The 15,348-nt window shown below is 40.3% G+C and overlaps 1 long non-coding RNA gene across 1 annotated transcript; it reads right to left on the bottom strand.

Annotated features, from left to right (window-relative positions):
• Window positions 1–10,769: 10,769 nt before the first annotated feature.
• LOC118938730 lies at window positions 10,770–14,789 on the bottom strand. Its single transcript, XR_005035993.1, has 2 exons — window positions 14,739–14,789; window positions 10,770–12,786 (listed from the first exon to the last, which is right to left on the bottom strand). It is a non-coding gene; the product is annotated as an uncharacterized LOC118938730 (long non-coding RNA).
• Window positions 14,790–15,348: the final 559 nt, after the last annotated feature.

The raw sequence follows: 15,348 nt of genomic DNA, 5'->3' as shown, positions 1-15,348 counted from the left end.
CGATTACCTTGACATAGGGAAGACAGGACCCTGGAAGCTTCCTCCCCAAAAACAGAACGATCAAAAACCCGTATCATCTCCTCCTTAAAGTCCTGATACTGGTTAGTACACTCAGCCCTCGCCTCCCAGATTGCCGTGCCCCACTCACGAGCCCGTCCAGTAAGGAGAGATATGACGTAGGCGATACGAGCTGTGCTCCTGGAGTAAGTGTTGGGCTGGAGAGAAAACACAATATCACACTGGATGAGGAACGAGCGGCATTCAGTGGGCTCCCCAGAGTAACACGGCGGGTTATTGATTCTGGGCTCCGGAGATTAGAAAGCCCTGGAAGTGGCCGGTGGATCGAGGCGGAGATGGTGAATCTGTTCTGTGAGGTTGGAGACTTGGGCGGCCAGGGTCTCAACGGCATGTCGAGCAGCAGACAATTCCTGCTCGTGTCTGCCTAGCATCGCTCCCTGGATCTCGACGGCTGAGTGGAGAGGATCCGAAGTCGCTGGGTCCATTCTTGGTCAGATTCTTCTGTTATGCACGTGAGTGAGGACCCAAAAGCGGTTTAACAAAAACAGAGTCCTTTAATGTCAAAACACAGGTAAGACATAGATCCTCTTCAAATGTATATGATGGCAAAATAAACAACCCGCAGAGAGGGCGACAAATGAAACATAAAGTCCTTCTGAATATCACAGAAGAGTTCCCCTTCTAGCAGCAGAGGAGAATAGCTGGGTTAGAGTCCCCTTCTAGCAGCAGAGGAGAATAGCTGGGTTGTAGAGGACAGAGGTACCTGATCACACGTAGCCTCAGATGAACAGGCAGATTCCGACAGGACAGGACAAGGTTGAAGCAAACGAGACGATAGTTTGGTTCAGGCATGAGAAACTCAAACGAGAATCTGACAAAGACAGAAGCAGGAACAGAGAGAGAAATAGAGACCTAAAAAAGGGAACAGGTGGGAAAAGGGTGAACGAGGTAGTTAGAGAAGATGAGGAGCAGCTGGGGGAAGGAGAGGAAGAGAAGGTAACCTAATACGACCAGCAGAGGGAGACGGAGTGAAGAGAAAGAACAGGAACAAGACATAATATGACAATACATGACAGTTGTAAGTCGCTTGGGGTATGTCTCTATCAGTTTTGCACATCAAGAGACTGAAATTTTTTCCCATTCCTCCTTGCAAAACAGCTCGAGCTCAGTGAGGTTGGATGGAGAGCATTTGTGAACAGCAGTTTTCAGTTCTTTCCACAGATTCTCGATTGGATTCAGGTCTGGACTTTGACTTGGCCATTCTAACACCTGGATATGTTTATTTTTGAACCATTCCATTGTAGATTTTGCTTTATGTTTTGGATCATTGTCTTGTTGGAAGACAAATCTCCGTCCCAGTCTCAGGTCTTTTGCAGACTCCATCAGGTTTTCTTCCAGAAAGGTCCTGTATTTGGCTCCATCCATCTTCCCATCAATTTTAACCATCTTCCCTGTCCCTGCTGAAGAAAAGCAGGCCCAAACCATGATGCTGCCACCACCATGTTTGACAGTGGGGATGGTGTGTTCAGCTGTGTTGCTTTTACGCCAAACATAACGTTTTGCATTGTTGCCAAAAAGTTCAATTTTGGTTTCATCTGACCAGAGCACATTCTTTCACATGTTTGGTGTGTCTCCCAGGTGGCTTGTGGCAAACTTTAAACAACACTTTTTATGGATATCTTTAAGAAATGGCTTTCTTCTTGCCACTCTTCCATAAAGGCCAGATTTGTGCAATATACGACTGATTGTTGTCCCATGGACAGAGTCTCCCACCTCAGCTGTTGATCTCTGCAGTTCATCCAGAGTGATCATGGGCCTCTTGGCTGCATCTCTGATCAGTCTTCTCCTTGTATGAGCTGAAAGTTTAGAGGGACGGCCAGGTCTTGGTAGATTTGCAGTGGTCTGATACTCCTTCCATTTCAATATTATCGCTTGCAAAGTGCTCCTTGGGATGTTTAAAGCTTGGTAAATCTTTTTGTATCCAAATCCGGCTTTAAACTTCTTCACAACAGTATCTCGGACCTGCCTGGTGTGTTCCTTGTTCTTCATGATGCTCTCTGCGCGTTTGACGGACCTCTGAGACTATCACAGTGCAGGTGCATTTATACGGAGACTTGATTACACACAGGTGGATTGTATTTATCATCATTAGTCATTTAGGTCAACATTGGATCATTCAGAGATCCTCACTGAACTTCTGGAGAGAGTTTGCTGCACTGAAAGTAAAGGGGCTGAATAATTTTGCACGCCCAATTTTTCAGTTTTTGATTTGTTAAAAAAGTTTGAAATATCCAATAAATGTCGTTCCACTTCATGATTGTGCACCACTTGTTGTTGATTCTTCACAAAAAAATACAGTTTTACATCTTTATGTTTGAAGCCTGAAATGTGGCAAAAGGTCGCAAAGTTCAAGGGGGCCGAATACTTTCGCAAGGCACTGTACATAGTTTACCACAGATGAGAAGCGGTTTTCCCAGATTTTTACAGTATGGAAACCCAAAAGGAGGCATACCTTATACCGCCCCTTTCCATAGATCCCGTACACATACCACGGCGAACTCTGTCCACTGTGCTCACACAGTGCTGCAGCGATGCAGATTCTGTGCCAAACTGTCAGCCAATCATTTTGAACTGTTTTTGCTATTTTTATATAGGGACATGAAACTGAAACTGAGGGTGCTATAAGCCTCCTTTTGCACCTTTATGGAGCATGGAACATTAGTGATTCAAATATATATGGATCAATGAGTTTACTGAACGTAACATCAATAATTAAGGCAAACTAATCGTTTTTTTTTCCTGTCAGTGTCTTCTTAAATAGGTTTACGCCACATCTCATAATGAGTTACCGTACCACTGAGGATATATACCTGTTATGTATATCTAATGACCTCTTTTGTATGTTAAAAGCAGAGCTCTAAGATTCCAAAGCAAACAAGAACACAGAGGCAGGACAAAGTACAATAAAATGTTCTTTATCATAAATTCAGCTTTTACAACAATGACAATACACACTACGACCCAATTAGATCTCCCTGACACGCTGGAAACAAGCACTTTCCTTAAGTAGTGCCATTCATATTTTTTTCCCATAGCAGGCGAACAGTGGAGAGGAGCAATGAGTATCGGGCAACGAGGTGGACTTCAGTCGGTTGAGATGTTCCAGGTCCGAATGGCCTGCTTAAGGTAAATTACAATTTCTTCTGACTCTAGTTCTGGGAGGGGGGTTTAGTAATTTGTTTGAGAAGGTGATATGCACGATATCAAATAATAAAGCATGCTGATATTAAGAGAATGGCAGTCTCTAGTTTGGTAAGTCAGTTGTCACTTGTGTCATACTCCAGACGTAGTCCAGATTCTTAGAAAACTATTGTTATGAATCATAGAGAATCCTTACCAGTTATTGTCAAAAGACTGCACAATCTGTTGGATTATGAATTTCTGAATTACATTTTCAGCATTGCTAAAACACTTATTTCTCCTTTGACACCCAAGAATAAATAAACCCCCTAAGGTTGATGTCCATGTCCACACGAAAATCGAATTAGCATAATACACAAATCTGACCGTTTAAACTATAGAATTCACCACTTCCACCACTTGAAAGTTGACAGCGCTAGTGTGATGTTTTTCAGACCATGAGACTTCCCGAAAATCGGTCTTCTCACAAAATAGTCAGTAGATTCCGAAAGGTTTGGCCCACAAACTATTATGACCATTCTATGGGAGTGTTCTCCGACTTGTCTGAAGTCGGTGCCGTCGATGTGCCAACTTCTGTTTGTAGCTTCTAAACCATTTGGGCTAAAAATGGGACCACATTCTGGAAAGGGGAGATTGTCACGAACACGATGGTGTTCTCCGTTTTGCTCTACGGCCCCCATAAGTGTCACAGGACTGGTCTGAATTTCCATCCGTACCAGTTGTGTCACGACTTCTGCGCCTTGTTCGGGCGGTGCTCGGCGATCGATGTCACCGGTCTTCTAGCCATCATTGATCTATGTTTCAGTTTCCATTGGTTTTGTCTGGTCTTCTTACACACCTGGTTCCAATCCCATTCATTATACTGTATGTTGCGTATTTAAATCTTTGTTTCCCCTCATGTCCTTGTCAGAGATTGTTTATTGTTATGTTAATGTTTTATGGATTGGTGTGCGACAGGTTCTTGTACACACATTTATTTTATTATGGACTTTGGTTTTGGAGTTTGTGTTATAAGTTATTAAAATACTCCATTCATACCAAATTTGATTATCCTGCGCTTGACTTCCCTGCCACCTACGTACACGACATGACAAGTTGAAAGAATATTTAGAGGTGCAGTAGATATGGAGACTGTTTAGTGCCCAAAAAGTGTTAAAATCATTATAAATAATGATAATAATTGTTTCCTGATCTTTCTGATATCTCTCAGATATTTCAAAACAAACATCCTTTAGATATTTGTGGGGGACTATCTGTTTTTCTGTGTACTGAATCTGTTATTCAATGAGTTTGTATTGGCTAATAGCAATAAGACCAAATAAAATGTTTAATCAAATCATTTTTACATTATTATATATTTTTTTGAAAATTCATTTTGAAATTTAAAAATCAAAGAGCAACATTATTCTTGGCATGACATTCTTTAAACAATTCCATATAGCGTAGTGGCAACCCCTACACAGAGCTTAGACTCGAGAAGCTGCACTTGATGAATTTAAGAAATGTCTCATTCAAATTATTGATAAATATGCACCTGTTAAGAAAGTGACAGTTAGAACTGTTAAGGGCCCATTGATTGATGAGGAATGAAATAACTACGGTTGAAAAAGATTGACAGAGACGGGGCAAAAGAGTAGATAATAAGTCTGGATGCATATCTGACTGGCTGACTTACTGTAAATTGAGAAATTATGTGACTAAACTCAACAAAAAGAAGAATAAACTGTATTATGAATTCAAGATCAATGATATAAAGAATGATGGATTTTTTTTTGTACTTTACATTAAATTATGATCAGAAAGACAAATTAAACTAATTGAATCAGATGGCTTATTTATATCAACAACGAACAGTCACAACCATGTGTAAAAAAAACAAATAATGGAAGAAAATCATTGTAAGTTTTAATTTTGTAAAGTTAGTGTGGGAGAGGTGATAACATGATTGTTATCGATCAATAATGACAAACCTCCTGGCATTGACAACTTAAATGGAAAGCTACTGAGAATGGTAGCTGACTCTATAGCCACTCCTATCTGTCATATCTTTAATCTGAGCCTAGAGGAAGGTGGTTATCCTCAGGCCTGGAGGGAAGCCAAAGTCATTCCACTACCCAAGAGTGGTAAAGCGGCCTTTACTGGTTCTAACATCAGACCTATCAGTTTGCTGTCAGCTCTTAGCAAACTGTTGGAAGAAATTGTGTTTGACCAAGTACAATGCTATTTCTCTGTAAACAAATTGACAGCAGACTTTCAGCATGCTTAAAGAGAAGGGCACTCAACGTACTTGCACTGACACAAATGACTGATGATTGGTTGAAGGAAATTAGTAATAAGAAGATTCTGGGAGCTGTATTGTTAGATTTCATTGCAGCCTTTGAAATTATTGACCATAACTTCTTGTCGAGAAAACGTACAGTACCAAAGGTTTGGACACACCTACTCATTGAAGGGTTTTTCGTTATTTGTAGTTTTTTCTACATTGTGGAATAACAGTGAAGACATCAGAACTATAAAATAACACATATGGAATCATGTAGTAACCATAAAAGTGTTGTACAAATCAACATATATTTTAGATTCTTCAAAGTAGTCACCCTTTGCAAACTCTTGACACTCTCTCAACCAGCTTCATGAGGAATGTTTTTCCAACAGTCTTGAAGGAGTTCCCACATGACCCGTTCCAGGAAACCAAGCGTATGTCACGGGTCACTACTTCACACGAGAGCCATTTTATATGCAGAAATGCCTTATAGAAAATGTGAACTTGCCTTAATAACAAACTTGTATGTCATCTGTAACTACGAATAAAATTGTTAAATTACGAGCCTATATGGTTTATCCAAAGAAAAAGTCAGGAACCTTCCTACTAGCCATGATTGGCTGAGATCATTTATTATTATTTATTTTTTTTGAACCGTTGTTTAACTAGGCAAGTCAGTTAAGAACAAATTCTTATTTACAACGACGGCTGACTAAAAGGCAAAAGGCCTCCTGCAGGGCCGGGGGCTGGGATGAAAAAAACAAATAAATCAAATGAAGATATAGGACAAAACACACATCACGACAAGAGAGACAACACAGCACTACATAAAGAGAGACCTAAGACAACAACATAGCATGGCAGCAACACAACATTTATTTGTATTTATCCTTTTCTTTAAGTAGGCAAGTCAGTTTAAGAGCAAATTATTATCTACAATGACGACCTACACCGGCCAAACCCGAACAATGCTGGGACAGTTGTGCACCGCCCTATGGGACTCCCAATCACAGCCAGGTTGTGACTCAGCCTGGATTCTAACCAGTGTCTGTAGTGACACCTTTAGACCGCTGCGCCACCTGGGAGCCCGAGTGATGCAAGACAACAACATGGTAGCATCACAGCATGGCAACAGCACAACATGGTAGCAACACAACATGGTAGCATCACAGCATGGCAGCAGCACAACATGGTAGCAACACAACATGGCAGCAGCACAACATGGTACCAACACAACATGGCAGCAACACAACATGGTACCAACACAACATGGTAGCAACACAACATGGCAGCAGCACAACATGGTAGCAGCACAAAACAGGGTTCAAACGTTGTTGGGCACAGACAATTGCACAAAGGGTTGCCCTTTGGGTGAGGCCTCAATACATCACGCAAAGCAGCCACCACTGTCAGTAAGTGTCTCAATGATTGAGTCTTTGAATGAAGAGATTGAGATAAAACAGTTCAGTTTGAGTTTTTGTTGCAGCTCATTCCAGCCGCTAGCTGCAGCGAACTGAAAAGAGGACCTTTAGCAGAATGTGACTGGCAGAACAGGTGTTGTATGTGTAGGATGAAGGCTGCAGTAGATATCTCAGATAGGGGGGAGTGAGGCCTAAGAGGGTTTTATAAATAAACATCAACCAGTGGGTCTTGCGACGGGTATAGAGAGATGACCAGTTTGCAGAAGAGTATAGAGTGCAGTGATGTGTCCCTATAAGGAGCATTGGTGGCACATCTGATGGCTGAATGGTAAAAAACATCTAGCCACTCGAGAGCACCCTTACCTGCTGATCAATTAATTATATCTCCGTAATCTAGCATGGGTAGGATGGTCATCTGGGGTGGCACGTAGCCTAGTGGTTACTATGTTGGACCAGTTACTGAAAGGTTGCTAGATAAAATCCTTGAGCTGACAAGGTAAAAATGTATTGTTCTACCCCTGAACAAGGCAGTTAGCCCACTGTTCCCCGGCTGGCTGTCATTGTGAATTATAATTTGTTCTTAAAACTGACTTGTAAAACCGTGTGAATTAGGGTTAGTTCGGCAGCTGGGGTAAAAGAGGAGCAATTACAATAGAGGAAACCAAGTCTAGATTACATTTAGCCTGAAATAAACGCAACAAATAAATAAGACAAAAAACTGAAAACTTGAGCATGCAAAACTATTCACCCCCAAAAGTCAATACTTTGTAGTGCAACCTTTTGAAGCAATTACAGCTGCAAGTCTCTTGGGGTATGTCTCTATAAGCTTGGCACATCTAGCCACTGGGATTTTTGCCCATTCTTCAAGGCAAAATTGCTACAACTCTTTCAATTTGGATGGGTTCCGCTGGTGTACTGCAATCTGTAAGTCATACCACAGATTCCGGATCCGGGAGAATTGTCATCAATTACACTAATTAGCATAGCGGAACGGTCAAAAAATATTACTAGAAAATGTTCATATTCATGAAATCACAAGTGAAATATAGTAAAACATAGCTTAGCCTTTTGTTAATCACCATGTCATCTCAGATTTTGAAATTATGCTTTACAGCTAAAGCAAGACAAGCATTTGTGTAAGTTTATCGATAACCTAGCATAGCATTATGTCCAGCTAGCAGCAGGAAGCTTGGTCACGAAAATCAGAAAAGCAATCAAATGAATCGTTTACCTTTGATGATCTTCGGATGTTTTCACTTACGAGACTCCCAGTTAGACAGCAAATGTCTAAAGGCTGTAGACACCTTAGGGAATACATAAAAAAAGGAATCTGCTTGATATCCCTTTCAATGGCCAATAAGGATGCATAGGAACACAACGGTTTCAAAATAAGAGGCACTTCCTGATTGGATTTTCCTCCGGTTTTCACCTGCAATATCAGTTCTGTTATACTCACAGGCAATATTTTGACAGTTTTGGAAACTTTAGAGTGTTTTCTATCCTAAGCTGTAAATTATATGCATATTCTAGCATCTGGTCCTAAGAAATAGGCGGTTTACTTTGGGAACGTTATTTAAAAAATAAAAAAAATTGTACCCCCTAGTTTCAAGAGGTTAAAGTGGTCCTGTGGACAGATACTACAATCTCCGCTGTGGAGCTTTGCAGCTCCTTCAGGGTTATCTTTGGTCTCTTTGTGGCCTCTCTGATTAATGCCCTCCTTGCCTGGTCTGTGAGTTTTGGTGGACGGCCCTCTCTTGGGAGGTTTGTTGTGGTACCATATTCTTTCAATTTTTTAATAATGGATTTGATGGTGCTCTGTGGGATGTTCAAAGTTTCTGATATTTTTTTATAACCCAATCCTGATCTGTACTTCTCCACAACTTTGTCCTTGACAAGGCTTTGAGAGCTCCTTGGTCTTCATGGTGCCGCTTGCTTGGTGGTGCCCTTTGCATGGTGGTGTTGTAGACTCTGGGTGTATATATACTGAGATCAGGTGACAGATCATGTGACACTTAAATACAGTTCACCTGTGTGCAATCTAACTAATTATGTGACTTCTGAAGGTAATTGGTTGCACCAGATCTTATTCAGGGGCTTCATAGCAAAGGGGGTGAATACATATGCACGCACAACTTTTCCATTTTTTATTTGTTTACATTTTTTGAAATTCTTTTTTTTTCATTTCACTTCACCAATTTTTACCATTTTGTATATGTCCATTACATGAAATCCAAATTGAAATCATGTAAAATGACATGTTGTAATGCAACAAAATAGGAAAGGGGATGAATACTTTTGCACAAGGCACTTCACATTAACAGATATTATATGTTTCTAATCTTGGCAGAAAGAGCCATTTACTTGGCTAGCTTTTGCCTAATGTTGGCTAGCTAACATTGAACCTGGTTGGTTAGCTACCTGCATATTGTGATTATTGTTAATTGTTTACCTAGCTAGCTAGCTAACGTTAGCTGCCTGGCTCACTAGCTAATGCTACATGTATGACCTTATTATTTGTATCTCAGAGCAATTATTATTTTTTTGCTAGCTATAGCCTAATTTTAGCTAGTTAACATTGAACCTGGTTGGTCAGATACCTGCAGATTCATGCAGGGTTTTAACGTCATGAGTTGGATTATTGTTCATTGTTTACGTAGCTAGCTAGCTACATGTCTTAACAAAATACTCCACTATGCAAGTAACCATTTTGGGTGCATTCATAAATTCAGTCTGGCCATCTTCTCCAATCTCAGAGCATTTTCGTCTAAGTGTGCCAAAGAGCGCAGAATAACTGATGAATTTACGTACGCTCAAGACCCATTGAATATGGCCGGTGTGAGTAAACATCAGTAAACTCATCGACCAGAGTGTCTGCTGTGCGCTCTGAACGCATAACGCTCTGGACAATCTGACAGCACAGCTGCAGTCACCAACACTCTGGATAACATAACAGCCTAACCAGCTCTGCTAGGGCGAGTAATGTTCAGTGAGCTGTTCTCTCTCACTTAGGTGTCTGGAAGTAGCTGACCAAATTGAGCCGGTCGGTCACATATGCTGGGCACATGTTGGCTGTTTGCCTTCACTCTTGCGGTCCGACACATCCCAAACCATCTCAATTGGTTTGAGGTCAGGTGATTGTGGAGGACAGGCCATCTGATGCAGTACTCCAAATAGCACTTACACAGCCTGCAGGTGCGTTTAGGGTCATTGTGCTGTAAAAAAAATAATTATAGTCCCGCAATCCAGATGGGAATGGTGAATCCCTGCAGAATGCTGTGGTAGCCATGCTGGTTAAGTGTGCCTCGAATTCTAAATAAATCACAGACAGTGTCACCAGCAAATCACCACCTCACCATCACACCTCCTCCTCCATGCTTCACCTACTCTGCATCTCACAAAGACATGGTGGTTGCAACCCAAAATCTCAAATTTAGACTCAGCAGACCAAAGAACAGATTTTCACCGGTCTAATGTCCATTGCTCGTGTTTCTTGGCCCAAGCAAGTATCTTATTCTTATTGGTGTCCTTTAATAGTTGTTTCATTGCAGCAATTCGACCATTGCCTGATTCACGCAGTTTCCTCTGAACAGTTGATGATGAGATGTGTCTGTTACTTGAACTCTGTGAAGCATTTATCTGGACTCCAATTTCTGAGGATGGTAACTCTAATGAACTTATCCTCTGCAGCGAAGGTAACCGTGGGTCTTCCTTTCCTCTGGTGGTCCTCATTAGAGCCAGTTTCATCATAGCACTTGATGATTTTTGAGACGACAGTTGAAGACACTTTCTTGAAATGGTCCTTATTGACTGACCTTCATGTCTTAAAACCTCTTAAGGATCAGACCCTTTTTTTTTTTTTTTTAAAATTTCGCTTAAAATTACATATCCAAATCTGACTCTCTGTAGCTCAGGACCTGAAGCAAGGATTTGCATTTTCTTGATACCATTTAAATGGACACACTTTGAATTTTGTGGAAATGTGAACTTAATGTAGGATACTATAACACATTAGATCTGGTAAAAGATAATACAAAGAAAAATACAACCATTTCTTTTCATCATATTTGAAATGCAAGAGAAGGCCATAATGTATTATTCCAGGTTAGGCACAATTTCGATTTTCGCCACTAGATGGCAACAGTGTATGTGCAAAGTTTAAGACTGATTCAATGAAACGTTGCATTTCTCTTGAAAATGTTGTATCAGTACTGCCCAAATGTGTCTAATTGGTTTATTAATACATTTTCACGTTCATAACGTTTGCACTCACCTCAAACAATAGCATGTTATTATTTCCCTGTAATAGCTCATGTAAATTGTAACGTAAACTGGCCAGTGCAGTTAGATTAACAACAATTTAAGCTTTCTGCCAGTCTGTTTTAAAATGGGTAGCCAGTAATAAACTGGCCTGGACATCTCTGAAACTAAGCACATTGTATTTGGTTAAAAACATTCCCTAAGCTCCAGATCTCAGCTGAATCTAGTAATGAATGATGTGGCTTTTGAACAAGTTGATGAGACTAAATTACTTGCCATTAACTTACTGTCATGGTCAAAACATATAGATGCAATGGTTGTAAAGACAGGGAGAGATATGTCCATGATAAAGAGATGCTCTGCTCTTTTGACACCACACTCCAAAAAGCAAGTCCTGCAGGCTCTAGTTTGTTTTATCTTAATTACTGTCCAGCCATGTGGTCAAGAGCTACAATGATAGACCTATTTAAACCGCAGCTGGACCAGAACAGAGCGGCACGTCTTGCTCTTTATTGTAACTAAGAGAGTCTGCTAAATGACTTAAACAATTCTCATGAAAAACGAAACATTCTTAGATCTGCCTCCTGAACGTACTGTAGGTCTGCCCCCTATTCCTTATGTAGTGCACTGCTTTTGTCCTGGTCCCTTTACGGAATAGGTTGGAGGAGCCCATGCTTCCCTGATTCCTGAATGGATGGAGCGTGTGACAATAGCATGATTGATTATAGTTGGAGCACTGGATTTTCTTGGACACTTGCTCACTTGATAGGACGTTAGTTAGATGAATAGCAACATCACTCAACCGGCCTGCATGGGGTAGGCTTATAGCCACATCACCTAACCAGCCTGCATGGGGGCGGCAGGTAGCCTAGTGGTTCAAGAGTTGGACTACTAACCGAAAGGTTGCGAAATCAAATCCCTGAGCTGACAAAGATCTGTCGTTCTGCCCCTGAACAAGGCAGTTAACCCACTGTTCCTAGGCCAATATTAGTAAATCATAATTTGTTCTTAACTGACTTGCCTAGTTAAATAAAGATACAAAATGGGGTAGGCCTATGTTTTAGGTTTACACCTGGAAATACAGAACCAGCAACAATGGAGACCGCTTCATAGCTTCCTTTAGGATGAAGAGATTGTTCAAAGACAAATGACCCCACGGTGTCGACAGATATAGCAAAATACATTTAGCTTTAAATGAAAATTGCAGTCATTCAACTCAAGAGATATCTGTTCAAGTCCCGTGAATTGCTATGTGGATACACAACACTTTCATCTCCCACAAAAGCTGACATGAATGGCTAGGCTCTATTAACTGAGACGGATAGGCCTTCGGCTGGACTGTAACTACCGCTGTTAATCCATACAGCTGCTCTATCAAGTTCAATGAAAGAAGCCAAAAATGTCTGTCCTGTCTAAGAATAGAACAATCAAACCTACTGCGTTATTGTTTTTCTGTAATGATCTCGATGTTAGACTCACATTACATTTTTGATGTTGTGAAATTAGTGCAGATATCATAAAGAAGTGTATTGTGATTTCTAACGTGGTCTGTATATCCATTCATCTCTATGATTATAGTTGACGGTGTTGTAACCTGACTGTGATTATAGTTGACGGTGTTGTAACCTGACTGTGATTATAGTTGATGGTGTTGTAACCTGACTGTGATTATAGTTGACGGTGTTGTAACCTGACTGTGATTATAGTTGATGGTGTTGTAACCTGACTGTGATTATAGTTGATGGTGTTGTAACCTGACTGTGATTATAGTTGACGGTGTTGTAACCTGACTGTGATTATAGTTGATGGTGTTGTAACCTGACTGTGATTATAGTTGACGGTGTTGTAACCTGACTGTGATTATAGTTGATGGTGTTGTAACCTGACTGTGATTATAGTTGATGGTGTTGTAACCTGACTGTGATTATAGTTGATGGTGTTGTAACCTGACTGTGATTATAGTTGATGGTGTTGTAACCTGACTGTGATTATAGTTGATGGTGTTGTAACCTGACTGTGATTATAGTTGATGGTGTTGTAACCTGACTGTGATTATAGTTGATGGTGTTGTAACCTGACTGTGATTATAGTTGATGGTGTTGTAACCTGACTGTGATTATAGTTGATGGTGTTGTAACCTGACTGTGATTATAGTTGATGGTGTTGCAGCCTGACTGTGATTATAGTTGATGGTGTTGTAACCTGACTGTGATTATAGTTGATGGTGTTGCAGCCTGACTGTGATTATAGTTGATGGTGTTGTAACCTGACTGTGATTATAGTTGATGGTGTTGTAACCTGACTGTGATTATAGTTGACGGTGTTGTAACCTGACTGTGATTATAGTTGATGGTGTTGTAACCTGACTGTGATTATAGTTGATGGTGTTGTAACCTGACTGTGATTATAGTTGATGGTGTTGTAACCTGACTGTGATTATAGTTGATGGTGTTGTAACCTGACTGTGATTATAGTTGATGGTGTTGTAACCTGACTGTGATTATAGTTGATGGTGTTGTAACCTGACTGTGATTATAGTTGATGGTGTTGTAACCTGACTGTGATTATAGTTGATGGTGTTGTAACCTGACTGTGATTATAGTTGATGGTGTTGTAACCTGACTGTGATTATAGTTGATGGTGTTGTAACCTGACTGTGATTATAGTTGATGGTGTTGTAACCTGACTGTGATTATAGTTGATGGTGTTGCAGCCTGACTGTGATTATAGTTGATGGTGTTGTAACCTGACTGTGATTATAGTTGATGGTGTTGTAACCTGACTGTGATTATAGTTGATGGTGTTGTAACCTGACTGTGATTATAGTTGACGGTGTTGTAACCTGACTGTGATTATAGTTGATGGTGTTGTAACCTGACTGTGATTATAGTTGATGGTGTTGTAACCTGACTGTGATTATAGTTGATGGTGTTGTAACCTGACTGTGATTATAGTTGATGGTGTTGTAACCTGACTGTGATTATAGTTGATGGTGTTGTAACCTGACTGTGATTATAGTTGATGGTGTTGTAACCTGACTGTGATTATAGTTGATGGTGTTGTAACCTGACTGTGATTATAGTTGATGGTGTTGTAACCTGACTGTGATTATAGTTGATGGTGTTGTAACCTGACTGTGATTATAGTTGATGGTGTTGTAACCTGACTGTGATTATAGTTGATGGTGTTGTAACCTGACTGTGATTATAGTTGATGGTGTTGTAACCTGACTGTGATTATAGTTGATGGTGTTGTAACCTGACTGTGATTATAGTTGATGGTGTTGTAACCTGACTGTGATTATAGTTGATGGTGTTGTAACCTGACTGTGATTATAGTTGATGGTGTTGTAACCTGACTGTGATTATAGTTGATGGTGTTGTAACCTGACTGTGATTATAGTTGATGGTGTTGTAACCTGATAGTGGTTATAGTTGACGGTGATGTAACCTGACTGTGATTATAGTTGATGGTGTTGTAACCTGACTGTGATTATAGTTGATGGTGTTGTAACCTGACTGTGATTATAGTTGATGGTGTTGTAACCTGACTGTGGTTATAGTTGACGGTGTTGTAACCTGATAGTGGTTAATGACAGTAGAATATACTTCTCATTGTGTTGCAACGTGTTATTTGCTTAGTTTTGAATGTGTGCAGTAACATGTCATAGTATAGAGCCTCTGCCGTCAGGTCCACCCTTGACAGCGACACGCTCTGCTTGCCACAGAGTCACGGCATTATCCATTTAGATCCAGCATGAACAATGCTTTTCTAGCAAAAGTTAACTTGTGATGCAGTAGGTAGCTTTTACAACTTGTGATGCAGTAGGTACCTTTTATAACTTGTGATGCAGTAGGTAGCTTTTACAACTTGTGATGCAGTAAGTAGCTTTTACAACTTGTGATGCTGTAGGTAGCTTTTACAACTTGTGATGCAGTAAGTAGCTTTTACAACTTGTGATGCAGTAGGTACCTTTTAGAACTTTAAATGCAGTAGGTACCTTTCATTACTTTAATTGCAGTTACAACTTTAAATGCAGTAGGTACCTTTTACATCTTGTGATGCAGTAAGTAGCTTTTACAACTTGTGATGCAGTAGGTAGCTTTCACAACTTTAATTGCAGTAGGTACATTTTACAACTTGTGATGCAGTAGGTAGCTTTTCTAACTTTAATTGCAGTAGGTAGCC

Source organism: Oncorhynchus mykiss, chromosome 14 (genome assembly GCF_013265735.2).
Source record: "Oncorhynchus mykiss isolate Arlee chromosome 14, USDA_OmykA_1.1, whole genome shotgun sequence".
NCBI lineage: Eukaryota > Metazoa > Chordata > Actinopteri > Salmoniformes > Salmonidae > Oncorhynchus > Oncorhynchus mykiss.
The sequence above is the reverse complement of the archived record's forward strand: the minus strand, read 5'-3'. Positions and strand labels throughout refer to the sequence as shown.